At 43.7% G+C, this 12398-nt stretch overlaps 1 protein-coding gene across 1 annotated transcript in view; it reads left to right on the top strand.

Moving 5' to 3' along the window:
• Window positions 1-12398, top strand: part of Baiap2l1 (BAR/IMD domain containing adaptor protein 2 like 1) — an 89999-nt gene that overhangs the window by 10996 nt on the left and 66605 nt on the right. The window lies entirely within an intron of this gene.

The following is a 12398-nucleotide window of genomic DNA, read 5'->3' as shown; positions in this document are numbered from 1 at the left end:
CAGCTGTCCTAAGTTTCTTCTTGTATTTTTTTGTGGCACTGTGGGTCAAACGTAGGGCCTTGTCCATAATAACCAAGGCACTCTACTACTGAGCGACGCCCTCCGCCCTGCCAGCCACCCTGAGTGCAGAGCTGACCACGTGCGTCAGGAGGGTGAGAGGGTACAGGCGACAGCCCTGTAACCTTCACGTGCCTGCCAGATACAGGTGCCTGAGACTTGAGATAATACATAAAGCAATCCATTTGTGGCCACAAAAACTCAAGTGACAGATCAAGAAGGTCACGCTCATAATACCTAATACCTAAGTGCTGTGATTTATGTGTGTATTACTGACTCTGGGCCTGGGCACTGTGGCCCTGTGGTAGAGCACTCCATGACCCTGGGCTTGATTCCCAGCACTGGAAAAAAAAAAGACAATTTTAATTGACCAACGAGTGTATTTTCTGAGAGCCTGAGTTTTATCATACTTTTAACAGGCTGGGATAACAGGTCATGGACCATATCTGACAGTACACTTGAGTGTCCAAACACACTTTCAACATGGAGATGTTTAGACTGTTCCTGTTAAGCGTCTCAGCCTTGGGCTCTTTGAGACGAATTTTCAGCTAACCACTCTATCCCTTTTGTTTGTTTGTTTGGTTTTGGTTTTTCTGTATTTTGTTTTGGTACTGGGGGGATCGAGCTCAGGACCTTTGCTTTCCAAGCAGGCTGCAGCACCACTGAGCTAAATCCCCGGCCCTGCATCCCTTTTGTTAGGCTAGATTTTTGTTTGTACTTGATTATGGTGGGTCTTCCATCTGACCTTGCGCTTCTGTTTTCTCATCTGTCAATGAGGATGAGAACAGTACCTGCCTCATGTGTTTGCTGTGAGGGTTAAATGTGCTAAGACAGCACGGCCCTTGAAGCAGTCTGCACGTTGTGGGTGTTCAGGGAATGTCGCCAGCTATAGAGCTGCATGTGTTTACTGGACTGCCACCGCCATGCAAACACTGATTTTCATGTTCTGTTCTCTGCTAGCCTCGGTAACTACAGAGGTGGGACTGGATAAATATTTGACAAAAGAAGAGTGTTGAAATCGTTGGCACACAGTTTTCTCTCTCAGTGAGCTGTATGCTCCTTCAGGGTGTTTAAATCCCTAATTCTGCTGGTGCATAGTACACACCAAAAATATCTGTGCGCTGGGGCTGGGGCTGGGGCTGGGGCTGGGGCTGGGGCTGGGGCTGGGGATGTAGCTCAGTGGCACCACACCTGCCTCGCAAGCACAAGGTCCTGAATTCAATCCCCGGTACCAGAAAAAAAAATCTGTGGGGTGAAAACTGAAGATCTGTTCTCACCACACAGTTGCGACTGAAACTGTCCCCTGTTCCTCAGCTGATGGGACTGGGCCAGTAGCAGGAATAGCAGCTGCCCCGTTCCGAGCACCTGCTGTCCCGGTCTCCCCACGGACCTTCAGGCCTCTGCAACCGCTGCTCAAGCACCAGAGCTGTGCCAGGCCCAGTGGTCACTGCGGGAGCCTCACTGCAGAGCAGATCCCTGGTGTCTGTGCTCCTGGGCCCCACAGCTGGGGACGGACCACAGTGCCGAGGTTCAGCGCCCCCAGCCCTGCCCTTGCTCCTCAGCCTGCCAGGGTTGTTGATTGTGTTTCCTTGACCCTGTCCCACAGAGGTCCTGCTTTTGCCAGCTCATTTCTCTGAAGCTTGTTTTGCATCACTATTGGAAGCAGGAAGAAAGGATTAATATATGTGCAGGTTATGTTCAGGAAGTTTTTAAGACAATTTGTAAGAAGCCTTTGGAAAGTTGGACATATGAGAGGAGTAGATGAAAGCCAAAAATTGTATGTATTTTTAGAAATTTCGATTCCTCTCACAGGAATCTGAGAAATATAAGTAAAGAATTGAAGTATTTTTAAATTATTTGGGGTTTTTAAGCACTTCTCTGATTTTAAGGGCTGCAGTTTTAACAAAGAGCACAATGACTGGTCTCTGTCCACACTAGAATTATTCTAGATACAGTAAGAGTGGTGTTTAGAAGGAACTGGTGAGCTTAAAAAATAGCATTTGCTGTGAAGCCAGTGTACTTTGATCTGGTAAAGTTCCTGTTACCTGTTAAGTACAGTACTTTTGGATTTCTAAACAAATGCAGCCCAGTCCATGAGTCTGTCTTTCCTGTACATTCATCGCTTGCTTTTTATTCCAGGACACACCTTTTAAAAACAGTAACTAGGCAGGCAAGAACACTTAGCCAAAGGTCTAGTGTACTCCACAGTGTGTGTCCGTTGCTGGCTCATTCAAACCGAGCAAGAAATTAATGACTGCAGTTCCACCCACAGACAAATGTAAATGCCACTTATCTGTGAATAAATTTATATTTCTAAATTATATTCATGTAATATTTTAAATGATGGCATTCCTTATTTCTTCACATTGATCTAGACTACCTTGGTATTTTTCATACCTACCTCCCTGTGTGACCATGCATTTTTCAAGGGCTGGAACTCTTCCCTCATTCATCTTTATATTTCCTGGGTTCAGCATAGGACTAGGCTCAACAGGAGCAAATAGCAAAGGTTGCACAAGTGTATAATGTTGTTTCAGAGGCCCATATGTAAAAAGGACTTTATAGAGTTAGTGGAATGAAACTTAAGTACACATGTTCTCTAGTATCAGGCATAAGTCAGTCATCTCTCTCCCTCTCTCCCTCCCTCCCTCCCTCCCTCCCTCCCTCCCTCCCTCCCTCCCCCTCCCTCCCTCCCTCCCTCCCTCCCTCCCTCTCTCCCCTCTCCCTCCCTCTCCCTCCCTCCCTCCCTCCCTCCTCCCCCCCTCTCCCCCTCTCCCCCTCTCCCCCTCTCCCCCTCCCTCCCTCTCTCCCTCTCCTCCTCCCCCTCCCTCCCTCCCTCCCTCCCTCCCTCCCTCCCTCCCTCCCTCCCTCTCTCCCTCTCTCCCTCTCTCCCTCTCTCCCTCTCTCCCTCTCTCCCTCTCTCCCTCTCTCCCTCTCTCCCTCTCTCCCTCTCTCCCTCTCATTCACGAAAATACCAGAAAAGGATATTTTCAGATTCTGGTTGAAAGATTACTCTTAAAATTTACTCTGAAGTTTGTATGGTAGTCATCCTCGTACTGTAGTTTAGAATAAGAAAGATTGTTCCATTCTACTAAATAAAAACATGTACTTCTACAAACCAAGCCAAGAGTGGATACACTGCTGTTGTCCTAGTTGGAATTTCAAGAAGTGCTTTTTACTTCAGTCCCATCGATACTGTTCTCTCTGAAGATCAGAGTGCCAGAGTTGCTTGAATTCTGGGGCAAAGTTCCAAAATCCCTTGACGGATGGAGGCCAGTGTGTGCCAGACATTGGTCTCATTTCTGATAACTTGCTAACTGCCAAGGCTAGAAACGCCTACTTTTAACCAAAGGATTTCTTGGCACTGCTACAAAATATATTATGGCATTATAGAATCTTCTAGACCTAAATCCAGTATAATTGTCTGGACTTAAACTATGAGGAAAAGTGGTTTGGTTTTGTTTGGTACCAGGGATCAAACTCAGGACCTTGCGCTTGCGAGGCAGGCAGCAGCACCACTGAGTTAAGTCCCTGGTCCCTGGAAAAGTGGTTTTGAATGATTCCGTCCATAGACAAATCCGAAACTTTTGTCCAGTGTTTAGAATACAGTGAAATTCCAGCTGGGCATGGTGGCAGATGACTGTAATCCCAGCATTTAGGAGGCTGAGGCAGGAAGATTGCTGTGAGTTCAAGGCCAGCCTTGACAACAGAGTGAAACCCCCTCAAAAAAACAAGAAAAAAAGTGAAATTTTCTAGTTTCTAACTAGGTTCAGATCATGATTTTTTTTTTCAAGTTAGGTCTATCAGATTATCATGACGTTTGAATACCTGTACGTGATTCTCCTTCCATGTTATTTAAAAAATAACTAAAAATTTGGATTAAAAAAAAAAAACCTGGATTTTTATGCTAATGTAAGTGGCTGGATAACTTTAAGACAGTCTTGATGATTTTACCTAAAAGGTGCTACTGATTGCAGAACATTCTTATTCCCTCCATTGTGGGCCTTTTTGTTTGGCTATAGTGTGCTATAGCCTCAGAGCAATTCTTGCCCCCTAAATGAGTAGGGACTAGGAAATGTAGAATTTGTCACTGAAATCTCTCACTTTAAGCAATGAAATAGAAGGGCATGGAAATGTGACTGCCTCTGGTCATATAGTGCCTGTCTTTCTGAATGATCACACTGATTGCTTGATTGGTTCTTAGGGAGCTCCAGATCTAACAGGTGCACCTGGAACTCTGAGAACATTCTTCTGTGAGTGGCCAGCCGCAGAGGGATGTCACTGCACTTAACTGACCACTGGCTCCTCGTGCTCAGGCCATGTGGCTTGGGACAGATCCATGTGAGCCTACGGGGCTGAGCTTCCTTCCTAGCCTGACTTTTGCTCACTGGAGGACCATTTTTGCAGAAATAATTCCGTGTAGACCAACACCTGGATTAGAGTTGAAGAGGGAAGAGGAAGAATGAACGTAAAATAATGTTTAAATCATGGTGACTGTTCAATAGAGGTTTTTCTTTGTGACCTGAATATTTCCTACAAAATTCCCCTTTTAGAAGGACACAGGACTTTTGCCTGGAAAAACATTTGCTATACTCCTGCAGTCATGGCTGGAAAGATAGCTGCTAATCCAGCAGAACTGCCTCAGAATGGATGGGTTATCATTTTCTATTAGTGGGTCAAGTCAGTTTTCACCCTGGGACGGGAGATTGCTGCAGACAGCTACATAGGCATGTATTTCACAGACAAAGAGTACTTTCCACCAGTCCTGGTCCAGTACACGTGAAGGGCAGGGGATGGCCTGCATCTCAAGACTTCTGGCTCTTAAGCTGGGCATGGTAGTGCATGCCTGTAATCCCAGCACATGGGAGGCTGAAGCAGGATGATCACTGAGCATTCGAGGCCAGCAATCAAAGATTCTGCTTTTTTTTTTTTTTTTTTTTGGTACCGGGAATCAAACTCAACCTTGCACTTGCAAGGTAGGCATGGTGCCACTGAGCTAAATCCTTGGCCCTTATTTTTTTTTAAGCTTTATGTAGTATAATTTATTTACTACAAAATTCACTTATTTTAAGTAACGTTCATCACCATTTGGTGTCATTCATCTTTCTCCCTTCCAGTCCCAGGCGACCACTGATACATATTTTTCTATATAGATTTGTATTTTGTGGATGTTTCTTACAAATGGAATCATATACTATGTGGCAGGGGCACTGGGGATGGGGCCCAGGGCCTCTCACAGGCTAGGCGAGCACTCCACTGCTGAGCTATATCCGCCGTGCACTATGTGGTCTTTTGTGACGAGCTTCTTTACTGAGCATAGTAAGATTTCTTCGCGTTGTAGTGTGTATCAGAACTTTATTCCTTTTTATGGCCAAATAACATTTCATTGTAAGGATAGTAGGATTTCTTCGCGTTGTAATGTGTATCAGAACTTTATTCCTTTTTTTGGCCAAATAACATTTCACTGTAAGGATATCCAGCGTTTAGTTTGTCTTTTCACCGATTCATAGACATTTGGATTCTGTCTACTGAAGGTCTCCTCCCCTCCCCCCCCCCCCCCCCCCAATAGGGATTTAACCCAGGAAGTGCTGTGGTCCATCTCCAGCCTTTGTAAGTTGCTCAGGCTCACCTGAAACTCAAGATCCTCCAGCCTCAGCCTGCCAAGCAGTTGGGATTAGAAACACAAACCACCACACTCAATTGGTATTCTTTTTTAAGAGCTACATTGTAGGGGACAGGGGAAGGGGACGTTACCAGAACCTCTGCAGTGAGTCCTGGTCTCCTGCGAGCCACGGCAGCACACGGCGAATTACAGGAAAGGTAGACAAATGAGACTGAGAAGGAGCTGAGCTTTGGTTCTGATCAGTGCTGCTCTGGGCAGCAAAGACAAAGCCCCCAGTTTACCACACCTTTTATTCAGTACATCGGGAGAAACAAATGTAACAAATGACTTGCAGAGAGTTCAATAGTTCACATTGGGATAAACAAGGTGTAACGGAAGGCTTGCAGAGAGTTCAGTACATCTCCGGCAAACAAGATGTTAACAGTCCTAGAACAGTGAGGAACTGAGCAGATGTTTGTTCTCCCAGGATGTTTCTTGTCCTGGAGAATCACAGCATCACTGGATCACTGAAGTCTCAGTTGTGACCGGAGGCCAAACTGGAGTTATTCTGTAGCTGGGCTGTAGGCAAGAGAACTAGGCTAACCAAATGATTAATCCCTAGAATTATGTAGCATTGCTCCCAACACTACATTATGCCAGGCATGATGGCACATGATTGTAATCCCAACACTGCAAAGGCCAAGACAGGAGGATTACAAGTTCTAGGCCAGCCTAGGCTCCCTAATGAGACCCTGTCTAAAAAAGGGTGAGGGTACATTATTGCCCAATCTCTACAAGGTAATTTAAATGACACGTTAGAAAAACACGGGGTTTGGAAGTAAAATTGACTAGAAATGGCATTTCAGATTTTGTAAGCCTGCTACACCTCAGTAGGTAGATGCCAGAGCCTTGCAGCGTTTGTGACTCTCAGATGGAGCTATTATTACTCTGAGCTAATGAAGTGCCAGCCAGTGGCCCCATTACCTCATGCTGGATTTGTCGGCTAATTGGCCCACTGGGCCGCTGTGTCTAGTGGTGTGTGCAGATGAGTCTGCAGAGCTGAAGGGCCAGCAGATCCACCCTAGAGCCCGTAGATCTCTAAGTACAAACTTGTGAAACTGTTGCTGCTAAGTGTAGTGCCTCAGGGTGCTGTCCTGGTGCTAGGGATGTAGAGGGTTAATTTACATGCAGTTTCTCCGAGGAGACAGAGTAAACATATAAGTAAAACCATGTGGCATCATAACACGCACTTGGAAGCAAGAGAAGCTAGGAACAGAGCAAGAGGAGGAGGCAAGGAGGGTCAAGGAAGAAGTCGCTCAAGATTTCATGCTAAGACCAGGTGGGCTGGGTATCCAGAGCCAGAACCTTCAGGCAGGAGGAAGGGCAAATAACAGTCCCTGCTGGGAAGAAGTGGGGCCTGTTCAAAGAACAACCTAGCCTAGCACAGAGCGGCTGGGGTGGAGGGTGCAGCTCCAACTGCAGGACGTACGTGTTCAGGCTTTTGGTGCCTCTGCCTCCTGCCATGTTGTTAAAAGGACAAAAGTCAAACGTGAAAACTGAGGGTAAGCCCATTAAATTACACTAGGAAACCATTTCCCACTGTTTCTCTTCCCTGCCTTAGGTATTGTCAAACATACACACTTTTTTAATGCTGACAAGGAAACAGTTTATGATACTTTTAAAAAGGTACTGTCCTTGACCCATCAAGCAGATGAAATGTGTGGCAGTACCACCTGTTGGTGGAGATGGGATAAGATAGTGTTTACGTGCAGTGGCTGGGCAGTGTGAATTTCTGCAGCCGCTTTCCTTCAGCTTGGCAGTACTGTGTCTAACAAGATTGAACAATCTGTCACATACTGTCCCAGAATTTCAGTTTCTCGGTAAATGCTTCTCTAGATGCACAAGGAGACATGTACAGTTCCTTGCGCCATAGTTGGGAGTAGCAAAATTTGTAAACAATCTACATGCCACTCAGCAGAGTAATAGATGAATGAAATGTAATGTATTTATATAAAAAACAAAACTGTACCTTTAAGGAAATTGGCTTATGGGATTGTAGGGACTGGCAGTGTGAGATTTGTAGGGCAAGCTGGAGGGTGATGCTGTAGCTCAGTTTCTTCCTCAGGGAGCCTCAGTTTTGTTTTTTGTTTTTTTTGGGTACCAGGGATCAAACTTGGATCCTTGCACTAGCGAGGCAGGTGCCGGAACCACTGAGCTAAATCCCTGGCTCCTCAGTTTTATTCTTAATGCTTCTCAGTTGATTCAATGATACCCATCTCGATTATTGGGAATAACTTTTTCTTTTACTAAAGTCAACTGTTGGTAGAGGTTAACCACATCTGCTAAATACCTCCACACCAGTACCTGATTTTGTGTTAAATTGACAAATTGGATACTATAGCCTAGCCACAAGGACACCTAAAACCAACCATCATGGTGGGATACTGTATAGAAATTAAGAATAAACTCTGAAGGGGAAATGGGAGGGGTAGGAGAAAAGAAAGAAAGGAATGGAATTAATATGAGAAAAAGAAAAAATGGAAACAAAGTCTTTGTAGGTAGGGAGGGGTGGAGGGGTTGAAGGGAGGGCTGGGCAAGGGTGAAAAATAAGAACCAAGAGAGATTATGTAAAGGTGCAAATTTCCAATGATGAATGTCATTATATTGTATACCTTAAATGTACCAATATAATTAATAACAAAAAAAGAATAAACTCTGTCCATGTGTATCTAAGTAGACAGGTCTCAGAAGCAGAATGCTGAATGAAAAGAAGATAAGAAATAAGCAAAATGTATTATAAGATACCATTTAAGTATTTTTCCAGTGCACAAAGCAAAGTTATGTATTAATCATAACTAAATATGTCTGTGTATAAAAGTATAAAAAGATGGGTTAGGAAGTGAGCAGAGGTCTTTAATTAGCAGCTCCCCATGGGGGCAGGGTAGAATCTGAGACTTGGACTGGAGCGATTAAGGCTTCCTGTAGTTTTGTCCGTAGTACTTCAATGCCTTTCAGCAAAGGGAGCCGATGTAACTGTGCTAACTGTTGGTAATTCCTGTGGGACTGCAGGTGGCTGTGGATGACCCACCTTTTTTTTTTTCTTTCCGGTGCTGGGGATCAAACTCAGGACCTTGCGCTTGTGAGGCAGGCGCAGTGCCACTGAGCTAAATCCCCAGCCCTCTCCCATCTTATTTTTTTACTGGGAAGGAAAAGGGAAGAGGTCCAGAATACTTGTTTGCCCAGGCAAGATGGGTCATATTATGATGCTATTAGAGGGTTAATGATAGTCACCGAAAGTGGGAAGTAGGGTTATAGGAAAGCACCTAAAAAGAAAATGAAAATACTGTAGAGTATCCTATCATGTCTCACTGAAATGGTGCTCTAACATCATGAAAGCATTTTCATCTCACTTTATTTCAGTCTACTGGAAGGAGCTATTGAGGCCTCAAGGCAAGTGTAAAGGTTAGAAGAGAAACTGCCCAGGCTAAATTCTGCCTCTTGCTGCCCAGAGAAGCTTCAGCAAGGTTTCAAAATACAGCTGGGCATGGTGGTCCAGACCTGTAATCCCAGCACTTGAGAGGTTGAGACAAGGGCATCACCATGGGTTCAAGGACAGTCTGAACTACACAGTGAGAGCCTGTCTAAAAAAAGGAAAGGAAGGGAAAATCACAGTTTCAGCATCTCATCTATAAAATGGGGCTAGTGACCCCAGTGTTAGAATCGAATGAGAGATTTGTACGGCACCCTTCTCTAGATCAGTGGTGGCAAGCCCATGACACACATGTTATTTGTTTTTCTTTTAAGACAAAAGATGTTAATGTAGGAGTTGTTTTTTCTAAACTGAAACCTCAGTATTCAGGTTTAATTGCAGCGTTGGCACTTTGAGATAAATAAGTGAGTTTGGGGTTGCAGTTTGGGCACTCATCTCTGAAAAGTTTGCCGTCGCTGCTCTAGATGTTGTGTACATGATTTCTCTCATCCTGATATTTTGAGGTAAGAGAACTGATAACCGTTTATTTTCATTTTATAGAGAGAAAGTAGATATACCTAGTATAGATAGCTGTGTAGGTATATAGTAGTATACCTAATAGAGATAGCTGTGTAATCAGAATGTTTATCTGATTGAAGATTGGCTAATATTTTAGAGATTTTTCTCCTGCAGTATTAGTTATAATTGGTTAGTGTATGCTAAGTGTTGAGAGCTTTGAAGAGCACATGGTAAGTGCTCCATAGGGCTGGGAGCATCACTCAGTGATAATGTTTGCCTAACATCCACAAGGCCCTGGGTTCCATTCCCGGCAACACAAAAAAACAGTTAAATAAATAAGTGCTCCATAATGTTAGATTTTTCACCCTCGCTCCTCATACCCCTTATGAGGTGGAAATGACTATCACTCTTGTTTTATAGAGGTTGAGACTAAGGCTTAGAGAGATAGTGATATAATTTGTTCTCCCAAAAAACAAGTGCATCCAATGCTATAACATTTTATAGATTTTGGAATATAAAGGTTGCATTGCATTTTTGTTCTTAAGTTTAAAAATAACATGTACTATAGCTAAACTTACTAGATTAATGGCCAAAAGCCAGTATAGAAATGGATTTTCCACTGTTTAAAAGGGCCAAAATTTCTAGGGGAAAACTTTCTGTAGCTAAACCTAAATAACAAAGAATTGAACTATACATGTTGAACTTTTCAAGCCTAAAACTTTTCTCTGAAGCTGGTTTTAGTACTTAAACTGCTTTTCAGCACAATCATTTGGATAGTGATTTGTATTTGGTATTCATTGCTCTTGGTGTTTTTAAATGTTAAAGTTAATATATAGACATTTCAAGAACTATATCAAGAAATCAGATTTCTTCCCCTTAATTTGATAAGGAGTATGCTGAAGAAAGAACAGCTCTAGGCTTCCTTATGTGACTGCTTGTGTGCTATAGGGCAGAGAGAGCTTGGAATTGTTTTCATTTTATTTTATTTTATTTTTTGGTACCGGGGATCAAACTTGGGTCCTTGCGCTTGCGCAACAGCCGGCGAAACCACTGAGCTAAATCCCTGGCCCTCTCCTTTTATTTTTATCATCCAGACACAGCCTCATAACATTACAATAATTTTACACAAGATATTATTAAGATCTGACTTTTAATTAGAAAGTGACGATTTGCTTATGAAATTACTAGGTTTGAAAAATTATTGAGCTCTTCTAGATTGCCAATGGGAAGGTAAAATGATACAGCCATTCTGGAAATAAGTCTGCAAATTTCTTCTCAAGTTAAACATACGTACTCTATGACGTAGCAGTGGAGCTCCTGGGTATTTATCCTAGAGATATGAAAGCTTATGTTCATACAAAAACCTGCACATGATTGTTCCTATCAGCCTAGCTTGGGATAGTCAAAAACTCAGCACAACCCAAATGTTCTTCGTTGTGTGATGGATAAGCACACTGTGACACTCTCGTACTATAAAATACTGCTGACAAGAAACAAAAGGAATAAACTATTAAAGCACCCAACGATTTGGATCCATCTTTAAGACCATTGTGCTGAGTGAAAAAGCTCCTCTTCACAGGTCAGATGCTGAGTCGGGCATGGCGATGCACACCTGCAGTCCTAGCAGTCGGGGGGGCGGTGAGAGGAGGATTGCAAGTTCCAGCCCAGCCTGGACAACTTATTGAGACCTTGTCTTAAGATAAAAAGGGGTAGGGATGTAGCTCAGTGCAAAGGCCCTGGGTTCAATCTCCACTACTGCCAAGAAAAAAAAAGGTCAGGTATGGCATGATTGAATTTATATAGCATTCTGACAACAACAGAATTAGATGGAACTTAGTAGTTGCTGAAGTTGAGAAGGGGGTGACTAGGAAGAGGGCATAGAAGGGAGATCTTTGTGTTAAGTCCTTGTATTATAAGTGAGGTGACAGCTACCCAAATCCACACATGTGATGAAATCTCATAGATACAGTGAATCCCCGCCAATGAATGATATAAGAACTGGTAAAGTTCCAATAAGATCTGTGGTTTACTAAGTATTGTGCCATGTCCATTTCCTGGTTTGAAAATGTGCAGCAATTGTAGAAGAGACTATTAGAGATGCTGGGGGAAGCTTGCCTGGGAATTCTGTGATTTACACGACTACTTATGAGTCTTAAAATAACCAGAGGAACTAAGAAGACAGAAATAGGAGCTGTGGCTGTAGGTGTCCAGTGTTCGGGTACTGACTGGTACTTCGCCATCTTGCAGAGGGTGGGCGACAGGGTTAGCTTGCTTTGTAGTGCACAAGCCCAGGACAGCCATCTGCTGTGGTAATACAGGATGTGCGGACTTCAGTTAGGGCAATTCACCTCATGTGCTTTTTCCTCTTCCTTTTGAGAACACATTAAAATGATGGCAAAAGAATTTTTAAAAAAACAACAGTAATAACAAAACTCCTGTAAATCTGTAGTGCAGAGACCTGAAAAGGAAACCGTTAACAAAAGGCCTAAAGAAATTTTGAGTACTAGAAAGTGGACAGAGGAGCAGTGGCTGGCTTACAAGAACCTGAAGAGCCCACAGAGGAGTGCTGGGGAGATCTTTCTCATTGTCTCATACACACACACACACACACACACACACACACACACATGGGCGCGCGTACGCACAGACACAAGGCTGGAATAGGACTCTGGTTTGCAAAGTGGTTGGATCCCCAGGCTCCGTGTCCCACCTCAGCCACTACCAGCAGCAAGCAGCTCCCTCTGCCTGGCA

The sequence above is a fragment of the Heterocephalus glaber genome, unplaced genomic scaffold (genome assembly GCF_053883595.1).
Source record: "Heterocephalus glaber isolate CG9 unplaced genomic scaffold, H.glaber_assembly_v1.0 deba00001610, whole genome shotgun sequence".
NCBI lineage: Eukaryota > Metazoa > Chordata > Mammalia > Rodentia > Bathyergidae > Heterocephalus > Heterocephalus glaber.
This window is presented reverse-complemented; position numbering and strand designations above follow the sequence as displayed.